The sequence below is a fragment of the Mus musculus genome, chromosome 2 (genome assembly GCF_000001635.26).
Source record: "Mus musculus strain C57BL/6J chromosome 2, GRCm38.p6 C57BL/6J".
In the NCBI taxonomy this organism is placed as follows: Eukaryota; Metazoa; Chordata; class Mammalia; order Rodentia; family Muridae; genus Mus; species Mus musculus.
The window spans coordinates 66,430,104-66,448,011 of record NC_000068.7 but is presented as its reverse complement, the minus strand read 5'-3'; the positions used below and the strand labels follow the sequence as shown (position 1 = coordinate 66,448,011).

General features: G+C 40.1%; 1 protein-coding gene, 1 long non-coding RNA gene and 1 pseudogene across 3 annotated transcripts in view; 2 read left to right on the top strand and 1 right to left on the bottom strand.

Annotated features, from left to right (window-relative positions):
* The window catches only part of Gm13629 (predicted gene 13629), a 106,593-nt gene extending 99,461 nt beyond the window's left edge, over positions 1 to 7,132 (bottom strand). The window contains exon 1 of the long non-coding RNA NR_033495.1: positions 6,778 to 7,132. This is a non-coding gene — a long non-coding RNA (predicted gene 13629). The remainder of the gene's footprint in view (positions 1 to 6,777) is intronic.
* On the top strand, positions 571 to 1,011 carry Rpl35-ps1 (ribosomal protein L35, pseudogene 1; annotated as a pseudogene).
* Positions 7,133 to 7,174: 42 nt separating the features above from the next.
* Scn1a (sodium channel, voltage-gated, type I, alpha) overlaps positions 7,175 to 17,908 on the top strand; it is a 170,057-nt gene continuing 159,323 nt past the window's right edge. For both annotated transcript variants that reach the window (NM_018733.2, NM_001313997.1), the window contains exon 1: positions 7,175 to 7,312. The gene's annotated coding sequence lies outside the window, so the exon portion shown is untranslated. The remainder of the gene's footprint in view (positions 7,313 to 17,908) is intronic.

The following is a 17,908-nucleotide window of genomic DNA, read 5'->3' as shown; positions in this document are numbered from 1 at the left end:
AGGTCATACTGATGATAGGAACCCAGGTGTACTGGCTAGTTTTGTGTCAACTTGACACAGGCTGGAGTTATCACAGAAAAAGGAGCTTCAGTTGAGGAAATGCCTCCATGAGATCCAACTGTAAGGCATTTTCTCAATTAGTGATCAAGGGGGAAAGGCCCCTTGTGGGTAGGACCATCTCTGGGCTGGTAATCTTGGTTCTATAAGAGAGCAGGCTGAGCAAGCCAGGGGAAGCAAGCCAGTAAAGAATATTCCTCCATGGCTTCTGCATCAGCTCCTGTTTACTGACCTGTTTGAGTTCCAGTCCTGCATCCTATGGTGATCAATAGCAGTATGGAAATGTAAGCCGCCGAATAAACCCTTTCCTCCCCAACTGCTTCTTGGTCATGATGTTTGTGCAGGAATAGAAACCCTGACTAAGACACCAAGTTTCTAAGAGACAGATAAATGAGGGGTTTGTACAGAATTAAATATGTTCGCTGAATACAAGTTATGAATAGCCCTTGTTTATCGTATCCCAACATTCTCACCATCTTTTCTCCCCCACGAATAAAAGGATGAAAAGTTGTTTTTCTTTTGAACCTCAGCTGTGAACAATGCAGAAATGGTCAAGATTAAGGCTCGGGACATGTGCAACAAGAAGAAGGAGGAGCTGTTGAAACAACTGGACAATCTGAAGGTGGAATTGTTCCATCTTCACGTGCCAAAGAGACAGGTGGTGCCACATCCAAGCTCTTCAAGGTATGAGTCGTATGCAAATCCATCGGACCCGAATCCTCACCTCATTAACCAGACTCAAAAAGAAAACCTCAGGAAATTCTACAAGAGCAAGAAGTACAAGCCCCTGGACCTGCGACCCAAAAGGTCTAGAGCCATGCGCCACCGGCTCACCAAACACGAAGAGAAGCTGAAGACCAAGAAGCAGCAGCGGAAGGAGCGGCTGTACCCACTGTGCAAGTATGCAGTCAACGTCTGAGATGGCAATGACAGTAAAGTACAAGACTGACTGGCAAAAAATAAAATAAAATAAAAAATGATGAAAAGATGGAATGTGTGGCTGCAAGCACATAAGAGTCAGAGAGGATGGAGGACAAGAAAACAAGGGTCTCTAAGTCAACAGGCTCAAAACCCATAGGCACTCACAGAGACTGAGGCAGCAGGCACAGGGCCTGCAGGGCTCTGCACCAGGTCCTCTGTGTATGAATTATGGCTTCCAGCTTAATATTTTTATGAGATTCCTGAGTCTACAAGTGAGTGGCTAGCTGGCTGGCTGGCTGATTCTTGTAGCCTTCTCCTTCTTTGGGGTCTGTGTTTGTCCAACTTTGATGTGATTTTTGTTGTTGTTGTTGTTTTATCTTATCACATTTGTAATATGGTCTCTTAGAAGCCTGTTCTTTTCTCATGAGAGACAGGGAGAGGTAGGTCTGAACGAACCAGAAGGTGGGAAGGAGCTGAGAGAAGCAGAGGGAGTGGAAACTGTAAACAGGATATATTGTTCTAGAAATGGATGTATTTCAATAAAAGAAAGAAAGATGCAAAACTAAAAAGTAAAGAGGCACAAAGACAATGTGCCAGCACGCAAGTCAATGTAGAGAAGGTGTTCAGAATTTTTGCTATGTGAATATAGATAATTGTTTGGTTTGATTTTGCAATCCAGCTGAATGTGCAAAAGAAACCTTGGTGGTTTGTTTCCGTCTCACTGAATTTTCCTTTCTTGATTCTACCCATGAAGGTGTATTTGTTGACCCAAGTTTTACAGCAGACTAAGTGTGTGGTCTGGAACAAATCACCCAGTTTCTTCAGGATTTTTCTCCAAATAAAAAACTGGGGGGTGGGACTAGGAAATGTATCAGGCATAAAGGATAAGCAGACCCGGATCAGTCTAAACTGTTCAGCTAGTTCATCTGTACCCCAGGTCTTCAGTAGAAGGGGCTTGGCTGGTTTTCAGATACTGGTGCTCACAGATCTTGGCACATCAAGATGTGAGGCTTGCACCAAACCCAGACACTATTGCATATGCCAGCAAGATTTTTCTGAAGGGACCCTGATATAGCTGTCTCATATGAGGCTATGCCAGTGCCTGGCTAATACAGAAGTGGATGCTCACAGTCATCTATTGGATGGAACACAGGGCCCCTAGTGGAGAAGCTAGAGAAAGCACCCAAGGAGCTGAAGGGGTCTGCAACCCTATAGGTGGAACAACAATATGAACTAACCAGTAGCCTGGAGCTCTTGACTCTAGCTGTATATGTATCAGAAGATGGCCTAGTTGGCCATCACTGAGAAGAGAGGCCCCTTGGTCTTGCAAACTTTATATGCCCCAGTACAGGGGAATGCCAGGGCCAAGAAGTGTGAGTGGGTGGGTAGGGGAGCAGGTCTGGGGAGGGTATAGGGAACTTTCGGGATAGCATTTGAAGTGTAAATAAAGAAAATATCTAATAAAAAATTAAAAAAAAAAGATGTGAGGCTTGCTGCTGAGTGCTGAACTGCGAAGGCTGGATCCAAAGTCCCATGCCTTAACTCTGAACGTAGACCAAGGAAGGTTACACGGCAAAGAGAAGACAGTAAGACGAGATTTCGAAGAGACATACAACTCTTTCCCCCTTTGATTCTTTTTTTTTTTTTTTTAAGATTTATTTATTTATTATATGTAAGTACACTGTAGCTGTCTTCAGACACTCCAGAAGAGGGCATCAGATATCGTTACGGGATGGTTGTGAGCCACCATGTGGTTGCTGGGATTTGAACTCTGGACCTTCGGAAGAGCAGTCGGGTGCTCTTACCCACTGAGCCATCTCACCAGCCCTGATTCTTTTAAAGAGTAGTAAATTAAGGGTAGTATAGCAATGAACTAACTGAGTGTGTGATTGGAAGGACTAGAATCATTTATAGAATTTAGGATCATGAAATTACTTTCAAGAATATGTCATAAAGTCCTAAAGTAAATTATTTCTATAACTTATAGGGTGCGTTTTTAAATGCACTGCCAATATTAAATGTCTCCACACATAATAGTTTAGTTCTTATATAAAGTCAAATAAAATATACAGAGGATAAATAAATAAATAAGTAAAATATATATTGGGTCTGCTACCACAATTATATCACATACATATTTTATGTTAGGCTTCTATTATGTAACCAGGATCACCTGGAATCACTACACCATTTGGGCTAGCCTTAACTCTAGGTCCACCTGTCTCAGGTTCCCAAGGCCTGGGATTACAAGTTTATGTTATAGGACCCACAGGTGCCTGTTCTTGGGACTCTTTACTTCTGTTGGGTTTTGGTATCCAATTGAAATATGATAGTTTCCATTTCATCTTATTATACTTGATTTTGTCATGTTTGGTTGTTATCTCTTAGAATCCTGTTCTTTTGTAATGAGAGACAGAAAGGGAGTTGATGTAGGGGAGGGAGGGAGAAACTGAGAGGAGTAGAGGGAAGGGAGTAGGCTAAATTAGCTAGGCTGGATTTACTTATTACAGGATGTATTGTAAGATGTCCGTGGATCAGCCAGGAGAAGCTCACACTCTTCAATTCAGTTGGATTTGATAGGTAAGCAGGAAGACTGGGAATAGCCAGGGACAGTGGTCGTAGCATCGTTTCTAACTTAGCTAGGCTGGACTTTACTTATTACAGCGATCCTGAGACTTAGGGTTTAATTCAGAATCTATTTATTATCCCATGTAAGATGCTTTTTGTATGTACCACTGGGCCTTTGAACAACTGTAACTGAAGGTCTCGATTGTACAATGAGATGATTCAGGGATAGAGAGATGGCTCAGCAGTTAGGAGTACATCCTGCTCTTTCAGAGGATTCTAGTTCATATAGAGACACCCACATCAGAATGACAACTAAACACCTATGACCCCAATTCCAGGAAGTATGACATCACCTGGCCTCTATAGGCACCTGTGCTCACAGACATGCACATCCCCCATCATACACATGTATACAATGTAAATGAAATTTCTTGCTTTTTTATTTCAATGAGAAGAAGCCTCTGTGCTTTTCTAATTCAAGCAAGCTTAGACTGGCTGCCCATGCTCAATGGGTTAGGATTTTACCAGAAATACAAACTATAAGGTAAAGAGAATGTATAGGGGAGTGTGCTGGGTAACCTTGATTGTCACCTTGACAAGGTCTGTAGTGTCACCAAGGAGACAGCTGGCTAGGCATGCCAGTCAGGGATTGGGCAAATTAAGGTGAGAAGACTCATTCTAAATGTGGCTGTTTTCATGGGCTGGGGTCGGTGCTGAAGAAAAAGAAGACATTTAGCAGAGTAGGAGCATTTATAACTCTCTGTGTTCTGACCTTGGACATCACATGACCTAAGCTTATGTTACCATGCATCTTTATCAGGAAACACTGTATCCCTTCTGAGTATAAACAGAAATTAACTCCTCAAGTACCATCTTGCCAGTTGCTTTGTCACAGCAAACCAAAAAAACAAACAAACAAAAAAAAAAACCAGAGTTATTCTGGACACTCCTGTAGAAAGTGGTTTTGGTTTGGTTTGGTTTGGTTTGGTTTTTTGTTTTTTTCCACAGTTAAGCATCATGAGATGTAAGTTAGTCTCCAGATGGTCCTCCATAAATATTTTTAGAGAAACAATTGAACTGCTGGTACCTGACATCTATTCTTTCCCATTTCTCTTATGTACATTGCAGTCAAGCTGCCAGTGGAGAGAGAGGCAGCCACGCTGAGGCCATGAGTCAACAAACAAGAGGATAAAAGCTCAGAACACAGCTCAGCAGGACAGGGATGGCTGAATATGTGTGCAGCTGAGTTTGGCACTAAGCATCATTAAAACCAAACCAGAACAGACAAGAGGATGAAAGTCATAGGCTGAAAATGGTCAAGAGGAAGAAAACTGAGCTCAAACCACTAGGCATTTGCTGGACTGGCTCTGAAGTCCTACCTCCAGATGACTACATCACTGTGGAAATTCCATATTCCCTTCATTAAGCTGGTGAATACCATATTATATCTGATGTGGCCAAACTCGTACTGCCTTGATCCAATAGGAGAATCTTTACATTAAACATTATAAAAATGGTTTGTGAACAAGTATTTCAGAAGCATCCATTTGCATAGAAAATTACTAAATTAACATGTTAATAAATAATTTTGTAGACAATTTAAGTCACTCTCCAAAGAACTCAACTAAACCATAGTAGGTGCAGCTCCCCACACATGAATACATTGTGAACCCTGTTCATTCCACTATTCATTCACTCAGCAAATATTCAATGATGTTCAGTAAGTACTGTCCTAACAGCAGAGACACAAGAGTGTGAAAATCAGTTTCAGACTGCAAGAGACTCGTCGTTTTTCAAAAAAAAAAAAAAATGTAAGACAGAACTTTTTAAAAATGATATGCATATTCCAGATCCTTGCCCCCTGTGTGGTTGATTCCCAGGTCATTAATGCTTCAAAACAGGGAGAAGCCTATTGCATAATTCACATCAGCACCATTTCTATCACTCAATATTCAAAATATAACTGAAGGCTTTGAAAATGTAACTCAACTCTACCCCAATATGTTCTTTACAGTTCTGGGGAGGATGGAGAGGGAGGAGATTTCTCATTCTATTTACTACAGAACTTGGTTTTTTTCCAAAATTATACTACTGAAAAAAAAAAAAAGCAAATGTTTAGTGACATTATAATCTGTCTGGAGAAAAAAAAAATGACTGTAAATCCAGCCGATGGTCTAGTAAAAAAAAAAAACAAAAAAAAAAAAAAAACAAAAAGACAAAAAAACAAAAAAACAAAAAAAACAAAAAAAAAAAAACAAATGAAAACAAGTATTTACTATACTGCAGTAGCAAAACTACCAGGTGAATTTGGGGGAAACCTCACCTACGTTGGCTCAGACACATTTAACTTCTTTTAATGTCTATTTCCTTACTCGTTAATTAACAGGAGAAAGTAGATCACCGTGTTCTTTCATGCCCCTGTATCGTCTCATCTCCTCACCCTGGTCTTAATGTGGCTCATAGCAGCAAACTCCCTAGCTAAGAAAAGAAGGCTGCGATTATTTTTAAGTAGTGCATGGCGTCCTCTCTATTTCTGTCACCTCCAAAACTAGATGGTTTTGTCCACAACCCATGTAAGACCATGATTTTACATATAACTAAATAGTATGATGTCATCTTGTGCTCATATGAAATCATCACACTCAGAATCATGGTAGGAGACTGGATGTACTGTTTGTAGGTTTTAAGACTGTAGCTCATGTTACATACACTTGAGATAATTGATTGTTAATTAGGCAGTTTAATATTTTTTAATCTGCTGCTTAAAATATTCCCCTTGGTATCAAGAAGTGAATCTAAGAATGACCATCTTTTTAAAATAAAATAAAATAAAACAAAATAAAATAAAATAGAATAAAACAATTTCTATAGAGATTGTTTTGAAAGTCTAAAAGAATGGTTCACTATATGCAAAATCTAAGGAGAAAGCTCAGAACCTCTTTTCTCAGTACAGACAGTACAATTATCACATCTGATATTTATCTGCAAACCACAAAGATGTGTACCTGCTCTTATTACTTGGATGAACATCAGGAGTTAAAATGCATTAAAACAGTTTAACCCAGCACAGTCTCAATTTGATGGAGAAGAGTAATTTTACTATCATCTTGTTTATTAAAATGTGTCTAAAGTATTGAGCACTTCACAGATTTTTTTTTTTTTGGTTATTACTCTGCAAAGCAACCTACACAACCAACTCTCATTGCATACTGCCACATCCCCTCTACTCACCACAATGAGTTAAAGGCAGACCAAAGCTCTCAGCAGCATCCTTTGCATTTATTACAAGGCTTCACCAGCCCCTTCCTTCACTCCAGATGTGATGGTTCAGGAGTTGACAGCAGGAGAAGTCGTCCCCTCGGGTTTACTGCACACTCCAAGAGAGGTCCCCTGCACTTGCCAGGAGATTTAGCTTTCATGCTTCTGGTCATTCTTCCTACCCACAAAATGAGACCTATTTCTGGGCTATTCATAACTCTCCTTCCAAAACGTTTCAAAAACGAAAAGCAAGACCTGGTTCATGATTTCCATGCAAGATCTCAGCCTGCCCGCCTGCTTGCTGCTGCCAATACTTCTTACTCTTGCTGGTGATGACATCGTGCAAGCTCCCCAGCACTGATGCTTCATTATGTAAGTCTGTCTAGGTCAAGTGTAGGAGACTCACTACCGGCCTGTGGAAACTCATGGAACTGTTTCTTCAGATTAACACTTCAGGGGCTATCGAGGCTGCAGGAAGCTGAGCTTTAACTACATACATCTTTCGGGGGTAAATATTTTTTTGCATGATTTTATGTTTTGGGTTTTGTTTTTTTTTAATCCTTTGGCGGGCTCCTGTCAGCCAGGCTGATAGGTGCAGGTAGGCAATTCTAAGAGGTTCCAATTCTGTCAGCATGCTTGAATAAGCATGGAAAGTCTCGCACTGGTTCTAGAATTAAGACACGATTAAAAACATCCTAAATTGAACTTTGCTAATGAAGCCTTTTTTATGGTGTTGATTTGATGTTTAAACCAAGTAGGATTCGTTTGATCTGAGGCGTTGCAGGAGAGCATTGTTAGATGTTGCTGTGAGCGTGAAAAGATTTACTGCAGTTCGCTGCCGCGCTGCCCTTGTCTCTAACTGAGAATTCGCTTGTCTTGTAAATGAGCTCTGAGTCTGCTGCACTGTGTCTTCCGCCGCGCCTGTTTGTGACAAGAACGGAGCTTGAATAACCTGGTAGTTAGGGGACTTCTGCTGATAATAAATCCTGCCTACTTAGTCTCGGGATGCATACTGCAGCAGCTCCAGTGTCATTTGATACTAGCGCTGAATGAGGTTGGGTTAACTGCATTGGGTCAGGAGGGGCTGTGCTTAGGAGATCTGGCGGGCTGAGCCCTGGTTTGATGTGACCCTTAACTCATCTAAGAGTAAAGGTAAAACCAGAGGAGAACTGGTTCTATCAGACTATCTCGCTTTGTGTCCTGCTGCAAGAACTAGTTAAAACGGCATACTCAGAACGGCACACTGCAGAACTTGCAGGGCAAGTAGCAAGGTGAGGTTGCCGCAGCGGTGTGAGATTGGCAGGAAATTTTCACACAATTAAAACCGAGATGATGACACAACCGAGTGCACCTCATTTAAAATGACAGAGGGATTTAAAAAGTTGGAGATCAATGCAGCATGTTTGAAAGTTTGGCTTCCTTTGTGTCCTTGGCAAGCAAGGGTCTGTGATTGGGACTTGACCAGAGTTAAAAGTTTCCTGTCATTTGCTTGGGTGTCTTCAAATGAGCTCTGGTGTAAGCAGTAAGGCAGACTAACTACAGGATTACTGTGGATAGAACATTGAAAACTGCCTTATATTCTTCTCACTATTGAATTAAAAGAATGAAAAGGAGTGTTACCGAAATCAATTTGCCTGGGTGCCATTTTCATACTGCTAAGCACAATGAACAGGGGCGTGTTGATCATTTGTGATTGACTAAATTTGTCCTGTATTTAATTGATTGAAGATGTACACATTTTCCCAAATCATTTGAAGAGACAGTTACGGCTCCCTAAAGGCCTGATTTTATATTACTGATGTCAATAGCAACGATCCCCGTAGATACAGCTCGGCAGGCCCAATAGATCAAGGTCACTCAGTCTAGCAGAAATAAAATGTTAAAAATAAAGAATGCATACAGAATAATATTTATATTATTTGTTTGGATGTCTTCCAATTTAGGGTATTTTATATATAATATTTTTATATAATACTTATTATATTTAGGGTATCACTCTTCTCCTCAAATAACATATGATTATTCCTTAATGTTGTCTCTATAGGCTATCAAAAACCTACAGATTTCTTCCTTTTTAGACTTTTTGAAATTTGAATTATGTCTAAATTACCACTTATATGATTATAGTCCTTTGTGTGAATTAACATTAATCACTCTTAAAGTGAGATTACATGAAGGGTGAGATTCAAGTTTACTCTTAGACCAGCATTTGCCATTTCCCCATCAAATGTTAGGCAGTGTTTCTCAGTGGTCTGAGAAAGCTAGCTACTAGCTATGTCAGCATCTGAATGGAACATTTGGAAATGCCCGTCTTTGGGCCTCAGGGCAGACACACTTAGAACTTCCCTTTGTAGGTTCTAGAAATGCAAGTTCTTACAACCTCCAGGCAGTAGTGAGGTGTGTGAAGATCCAGTACATGGGACAGTAACTTGGTCAGATATGAAAATGGTTTTCATACAATATCTGAATAGGTGTTACATAATTAAATTCTCTGTTTCTTCTTGCCTGGCCTAACTATGGCTAGCTGTGGACTGATGTTTACTGTGCAGTTATGTACCATATCTGAAGTGCAAGGGGTTCCCAGCAATATTGGTTTTTCAGCAGTTCCATGTGGAATACTAGCTCTTTGAAGCTAAATGGCACGATGTAAATACACTAGAGGACCTACCTCTCTTATATGCTCAGAGCGACTTTGCACATATCACTGGCCCCTTTGGTGCTCAGTTTCTCTCTGTAAAGTAAGTGATTGTTCTAACACAAGATTGCGGCTGGGCCTAATTGGGTGTCTTAGTCAGGCTTTGTGTTCCTGCACAAAACATGATCAAGAAGCAAGTTAGGGAGGAAAGGGTTTATTGAGCTAACACGTCCACATTGCTGTTCATCACCAAAGGAAGCTGGAACAGGAACTCACACAGGACAGGAACTTAGAGGCAGGAGCTGATGCAGAGGCCATGGAGGAGTGCTCCTTACTGGATTGCTTTGTGTGGCTTGCTCAGCTTGCTTTCTTATAGAACCCAGGACTACCAGTCCAGGCATGGCACCACCCACATTGAGAAATGCCTTACGGCTAGATCTCATGGAGGCATTTCCTCAAGGGACGCTTCTTTCTCTGTGATAACTCCAGCTGTGTCAAGTTGACATACAAAACCAGCTAGTATTTTTGGGGTTTGGGGTCAGGAATTCTTAGGGGTCTCTCTTGTGCATAGCAGAATTCTGACCACTATCACTAACCTGTTGAACTGATGTGCTGGTAGAGACTAACAAATGTCCCCCCAAGGCAGAACTGTTCCCACACAGCAATTTAAGTACATCCAATTTAGATTATCTTTCTTATGAACAATTACATTATAGTAAACAAGACAACAAATGTGTTGCTTCTCCTACTGGTAAGTTAAATTACAATAGAAATAAATATATGGCCACGTATGTAATATAGTAAATTTAGACCCCATCATATTCATGAAAGTGCATGTGTAATTCAGTTAAGTACCCACAGACTGTGGAAAGCCGAACTCTTTCTGCAGCTTCCCAGGGACCTAGCTCTTCACCATCCTGTTTGTCCTGAAGTCTCCAGATGGCCCAGACACCCTCCACTACTAGCCTATACCAAATATTTAGCAAAGTGAAAGACTTTTAGATTAGATTGAATCCACTTAACTGAAGATAGGGATTTATATTCTCATTTTTTTTTTCTGCACCTCTTATCCCTCCCCTCTTTGCCATCCCTGCAACATCCAGGAGTGCCCCAGTTTCCTCGTGTGACATGTACAATAGTCTGTCTTTCCGTAGCTTTTTATCCAGATGTAGACACACAAACTCATTAATGAACACAGGCAATCAAGGACCCCAGTGTAGGACTATGCACCCAGAAGGAAATAGATGGAATATATTATGTCATAGAGCTGGAAAGAGTGTTATATTCACAGTCGTCTTTGCATCCAAGTTATACTAACTCTCATGGCCTTTCAAATTATACGTAGTCTATGTTAGAGCTTCAGAAAGTCAAGTAATCTCTTCCCAGGAATTATTACCTCAAAAAACTTAGCAACACAGTCCAGATATTTTCTAGCGTGTATATGTATGGTAGAAATATACAAACTTTACAAAAACACAAATGTATACATGCATGCATACATATACATAAGCACACCTACTCATAAACACATACATGCACATATACACAAGCACACAAACACACAGACAAGCACACACACAAATACATACATACATAAACACACACACACACACTTTTTCTACTTCTAAGAGCTTTTTTGATATCCTGTTCTACAAGTACAAGCTGAGATCTGAGTGAACTCAGAAATCTGGTCTAAGATGTATGTAACTCTATTTCTATTAGGCAAAATTATTACCTGATAATTGCAATAGTTTATCCACATTTCTAAGTAAATTCACACATTATATGTTCTGAGACCCACAGAAGTTTAAAAAGATAGGTTCTTTTGATGCTATCACTTTTAAGAAAAAAATAATAAAGTTGAGATCACAAGGTACCAAATCTATGTCTCTCTCTCTCTTCTCTTCTCTCCTACAGAGCAGAACACAGCAGTATGTACACTCTGACTTAAAGTAAAATCCCCACATGATCCAGTAATCCTAGGAATACAGCTAAAGAAACAGAATTTGATACTTCAGGGTGGTTTTTGTGTGGCCGCTTCCGTGTTTTTCACAGTAGCCACAGTATGGTTCCACTTAGGAATTCACCAATGGGAACTTAGCAGGAGCAAGGGCCTGAGGCTCACTCACATTGCTTCTGTGTGGCTGGGGCTGGGATTCTGATCTTCTCTAATACAGTGACACTATACTGTTTCGTGAGGCTTGTTTTGTTTTGTTTTGTTTTGCTTTGCTTTGCTTTGCTTTGCTTTGCTTTGCTTTGCTTTGCTTTGCTTTGCTTTGCTTTGCTTTGCTTTGCTTTTATATCAACAAGTAGGAACAAAAGAAATAAGACATGGGAAAAGCCATGCAAATTCTGTTGAAACTGTCCTGTGTGGGAACATATGAGCAGAACAGGTGTCAATTTTCCATATGACATTTCCCAAAAATAGTATCATGGTCTTGTAATGTTGGAAAAGAAGAAAGTAGTAATAACAGTGAAGGGGGCCCTGGTTTCCAGCCCCCATAGTCTAGTGAGATTGTTAGAAGTAGATTTGTTTGTTTTGGGTTTTTTGTTGTTGTTGTTGTTTGTTTTTTGTTTTTTGTTTTTATTTTTTATTAGGTATTTAGCTCATTTACATTTCCAATGCTATACCAAAAGTCCCCCATACCCACCCACCCCCACTCCCCTACCCACCCACTCTCCCTTTTTGGCCCTGGCGTTCCCCTGTACTGGGGCATATAAAATTTGCGTGTCCAATGGGCCTCTCTTTCCAGTGATGGCCTATCTAGGCCATCTTTTGATACATATGCAGCTAGAGTCAAGAGCTCCGGGGTACTGGTTAGTTCATAATGTTGTTCCACCTATAGGGTTGCAGTTCCCTTTAGCTCCTTGGGTAATTTCTCCAGCTCCTCCATTGGGGGCCCTGTGATCCATCCAATAGCTGACTGTGAGCATCCACTTATGTGTTTGCTAGGCCCCGGCATAGTCTCACAAGAGACAGCTACCTCTGGGTCCTTTCGATAAAATCTTGCTAGTGTATGCAATGGTGTCAGCGTTTGGATGCTGATTATGGGGTGGATCCCTGGATATGGCAGTCTCTACATGGTCCATCCTTTCATCTCAGCTCCAAACTTTGTCTTTGTAACTCCTTCCAAGGGTGTTTTGTTCCCACTTCTAAGGAGGGGCATAGTGTCCACACTTCAGTCTTCATTCTTCTTGAGTTTCATGTGTTTAGGAAATTGTATCTTGTATCTTGGGTATACTAGGTTTTGGGCTAATATCCACTTATCAGTGAGTACATATTGTGTGAGTTCCTTTGTGAATGTGTTACCTCACTCAGGATGATGCCCTCCAGGTCCATCCATTTGGCTAGGAATTTCATAAATTCATTCTTTTTAATAGCTGAGTAACACTCCATTGTGTAGATGTACCACATTTTCTGTATCCATTCCTCTGTTGAGGGGCATCTGGGTTCTTTCCAGCTTCTGGCTATTATAAATAGGGCTGCTATGAACATAGTGGAGCATGTGTCCTTCTTACCAGTTGGGGCATCTTCTGGATATATGCCCAGGAGAGGTATTGCTGGATCCTCCGGTAGTACTATGTCCAGTTTTCTGAGGAACCGCCAGACTGATTTCCAGAGTGGTTGTACAAGCCTGCAATCCCACCAACAATGGAGGAGTGTTCCTCTTTCTCCACATCCACGCCAGCATCTGCTGTCACCTGAATTTTTGATCTTAGCCATTCTGACTGGTGTGAGGTGGAATCTCAGGGTTGTTTTGATTTGCATTTCCCTGATGATTAAGGATGTTGAACATTTTTTCAGGTGCTTCTCTGCCATTCGGTATTCCTCAGGTGAGAATTCTTTGTTCAGTTCTGAGCCCCATTTTTTAATGGGGTTATTTGATTTTCTGAAGTCCACCTTCTTGAGTTCTTTATATATGTTGGATATTAGTCCCCTATCTGATTTAGGATAGGTAAAGATCCTTTCCCAATCTGTTGGTGGTCTTTTTGTCTTATTGACGGTGTCTTTTGCCTTGCAGAAACTTTGGAGTTTCATTAGGTCCCATTTGTCAATTCTCGATCTTACAGCACAAGCCATTGCTGTTCTGTTCAGGAATTTTTCCCCTGTGCCCATATCTTCAAGGCTTTTCCCCACTTTCTCCTCTATAAGTTTCAGTGTCTCTGGTTTTAAGTGAAGTTCCTTGATCCACTTAGATTTGACCTTAGTACAGGGAGATAAGTATGGATCAATTCGCATTCTTCTACATGATAACAACCAGTTGTGCCAGCACCAATTGTTGATGATGCTGTCTTTCTTCCACTGGATGGTTTTAGCTCCCTTGTCGAAGATCAAGTGACCATAGGTGTGTGGGTTCATTTCTGAGTCTTCAATTCTATTCCATTGGTCTACTTGTCTGTCTCTATACCAGTACCATGCAGTTTTTATCACAATTGCTCTGTAGTAAAGCTTTAGGTCAGGCATGGTGATTCCACCAGAGTTTCTTTTATCCTTGAGAAGAGTTTTTGCTATCCTGGGTTTTTTGTTATTCCAGATGAATTTGCAAATTGCTACTTCTAATTCATTGAAGAATTGAGTTGGAATTTTGATGGGGATTGCATTGAATCTGTAAATTGCTTTTGGCAAGATAGCCATTTTTACAATGTTGATCCTGCCAATCCATGAACATGTGAGATCCTTCCATCTTCTGAGATCTTCTTTAATTTCTTTCTTCAGAGACTTGAAGTTTTTATCATACAGTTCTTTCACTTCCTTAGTTAGAGTCACGCCGAGATATTTTATATTATTTGTGACTATTGAGAAGGGTGTTGTTTCCCTAATTTCTTTCTCAGCCTGATTATTTTTTGTATAGAGAAAGGCCATTGACTTCTTTGAGTTTATTTTATATCCAGCTACTTCACCGAAGCTGTTTATCAGGTTTAGGAGTTCTCTGGTGGAATTTTTGGGGTCACTTATATATACTATCATATCATCTGCAAAAAGTGATATTTTGACTTCCTCTTTTCTAATTTGTATCCCTTGATCTCCTTTTGTTGTCGAATTGCTCTGGCTAATACTTCAAGTACTATGTTGAAAAGGTAGGGAGAAAGTGGGCAGCCTTGTCTAGTCCCTGATTTTAGTGGGATTGCTTCCAGCTTCTCTCCATTTACTTTGATGTTGGCTACTGGTTTGCTGTAGATTGCTTTTATCATGTTTAGGTATGGGCCTTGAATTCCTGATCTTTCCAGAACTTTTATCATGAATGGGTGTTGGATCTTGTCAAATGCTTTTTCTGCATCTAACGAGATGATCATGTGGTTTTTGTCTTTGAGTTTATTTATATAATGGATTACATTGATAGATTTTCGTATATTAAACCATCCCTGCATCCCTGGAATAAAACCTACTTGGTCAGGATGGATGATTGCTTTAATGTGTTCTTGGATTCGGTTAGCGAGAATTTTATTGAGGATTTTTGCATCGATATTCATAAGAGAAATTGGTCTGAAGTTCTCTATCTTTGTTGGATCTTTCTGTGGTTTAGGTATCAGAGTAATAGTGGCTTCATAAAATGAGTTGGGTAGAGTACATTCTACTTCTATCTTGTGAAAAAGTTTGTGCAGAACTGGAATTAGATCTTCTTTGAAGGTCTGATAGAACTCTGCACTAAACCCGTCTGGTCCTGGGCTTTTTTTGGCTGGGAGACTATTTATAACTGCTTCTATTTCTTTAGGGGATATGGGACTGTTTAGAAGGTCAACTTGATCCTGATTCAACTTTGGTACCTGGTATCTGTCCAGAAATTTGTCCATTTCGTCCAGGTTTTCCAGTTTTGTTGAGTATAGCCTTTTGTAGAAGGATCTGATGGTGTTTTGGATTTCTTCATGATCTGTTGTTATGTCTCCCTTTTCATTTCTGATTTTGTTAATTAGGATTTTGTCCCTGTGCCCTCTAGTGAGTCTAGCTAAGGGTTTATCTATCTTGTTGATTTTCTCAAAGAACCAACTCCTCCTTTGGTTAATTCTTTGAATAGTTCTTCTTGTTTCCACTTGGTTGATTTCACCCCTGAGTTTGATTATTTCCTGCCGTCTACTCCTCTTGGGTGAATTTGCTTCCTTTTTTTTCTAGAGCTTTTAGATGTGTTGTCAAGCTGATAGTATGTGCTCTCTCCCGTTTCTTCTTGGAGGCACTCAGAGCTATGAGTTTCCCTCTTAGAAATGCTTTCATTGTGTCCCAAAGGTTTGGGTACGTTGTGGCTTCATTTTCATTAAACTCTAAAAAGTCTTTAATTTCTTTCTTTATTCCTTCCTTGACCAAGGTATCATTGAGAAGAGTGTTGTTCAGTTTCCATGTGAATGTTGGTTTTCTATTATTTATTTTGTTATTGAAAATCAGCCTTAGTGCATGGTGATCTGATAGGATACATGGGACAATTTCAATATTTTTGAATCTGTTGAGGCCTGTTTTGTGACCTATTATGTGGTCAATTTTGGAGAAGGTACCATGAGGTGCTGAGAAGAAGGTATATCCTTTTGTTTTAGGATAAAATGTTCTGTAGATATCTGTCAGATCCATTTGTTTCATCACTTCTGTTAGTTTCAGTGTGTCCCTGTTTAGTTTCTGTTTCCATGATCTGTCCATTGGTGAAAGTGGTGTGTTGAAGTCTCCCACTATTATTGTGTGAGGTGCAATGTGTGCTTTGAGCTTTACTAAAGTTTCTTTAATGAATGTGGCTGCCCTTGTATTTGGAGCATAGATATTCAGTATTGAGAGTTCCTCTTGGAGGATTTTACCTTTGATGAGAACGAAGTGCCTTTCCTTGTCTTTTTTGATGACTTTGGGTTGGAAGTCAATCTTATCAGATATTAGGATGGCTACTCCAGCTTGTTTCTTCATACCATTTGCTTGGAAAATTGTTTTCCAGCCTTTCATTCTGAGGTAGTGTCTATCTTTTTCTCTGAGATGTGTTTCCTGTAAGCAGCAAAATGTTGGGTCTTGTTTGTGTAGCCAGTTTGTTAGTCTATGTCTTTTTATTAGGGAGTTGAGACCATTGATGTTAAGAGATATTAAGGAAAAGTAATTATTGCTTCCTGTTATTTTTGTTGTTAAAGTTGGCATTCTGTTCTTGTGGCTGTCTTCTTTTAGGTTTGTTGAGGGATTACCTTCCTGTTTTTTCTAGGGCGTTGTTCCCATTCTTGTATTGGTTTTTTTCTGTTATTATCCTTTGAAGGGCTGGATTCATGGAGAGATAATGTGTGAATTTGGTTTTGTCGTGGAATACTTTAGTTTCTCCATCTATGGTAATTGAGAGTTTGGCTGGGTATAGTAGCCTGGGCTGGAATTTGTGTTCTCTTAGTGTCTGTATAACATCTGTCCAGGCTCTTCTGGCTTTCATAGTCTCTGGTGAAAAATCTGGTGTAATTCTGATAGGCTTGCCTTTATATGTTACTTGACCTTTTTCCCTTACTGCTTTTAGTATTCTATCTTTATTTAGTGCATTTGTTGTTCTGATTATTATGTGTCGGGAGGAATTTCTTTTCTGGTCCAGTCTATTTGGAGTTCTGTAGGCTTCTTGTATGTTCATAGGCATCTCTTTCTTTAGATTTGGGAAGTTTTCTTCAATAATTTTGTTGAAGATGTTTGTTGGTCCTTTGAGTTGAAAATCTTCATTCTCATCCATTCCTATTATCCCCGTAGGTTTGGTCTTCTCATTGTGTCCTCGATTTCCTGGATATTTTGAGTTAGGATCTTTTTGCATTTTCCATTTTCTTTGATTGTTGTGCCGATGTTCTCTATGGAATCTTCTGCACCTGAGATTCTCTCTTCCATCTCTTGTATTCTGTTGCTGATGCTCAAATCTATGGTTCCAGATTTCTTTCCTAGGGTTTCTATCTCCAGTGTTGCCTCACTTTGAGTTTTCTTTATTGTGTCTACTTCCCTTTTTAGGTCTAGTATGGTTTTGTTCATTTCCATCACCTGTTTGGATGTTTTTTCCTCTTTTTCTGTAAGGACTTCTACCTGTTTGATTGTGTTTTCCTGTTTTTCTTTAAGGACTTGTAACTTTTTAGCAGTGTTCTCCTGTATTTCTTTAAGTGATTTATTAAAGTCCTTCTTGATGTCCTCTACCATCATCATGAGATATGCTTTTAAATCTAGGTCTAGGTTTTCGGGTGTGTTGGGGTGTCCTGGACTGGACGAAGTGGGAGTGCTGGGTTCTGATGATGGTGAGTGGTCTTGGTTCCTGTTAGAAAGATTCCTACGTTTACCTTTTGCCATCTGGTAATCTCTGGAGTTAGTAGTTAGAGTTGACTCTGTTTAGAGATTGTTCTTCTGGTGATTCTGTTACCGTCTATCAGCAGACCTGGGAGACAGATTCTCTCCTCTGAGTTTCAGTGCTCAGAGCACTCTCTGCTGGCAAGCTCTCTTACAGGGAAGGTGCGCAGATATCTTGTTTTTGGACCTCCTCCTGGCCGAAAAAGAAGGCCCAA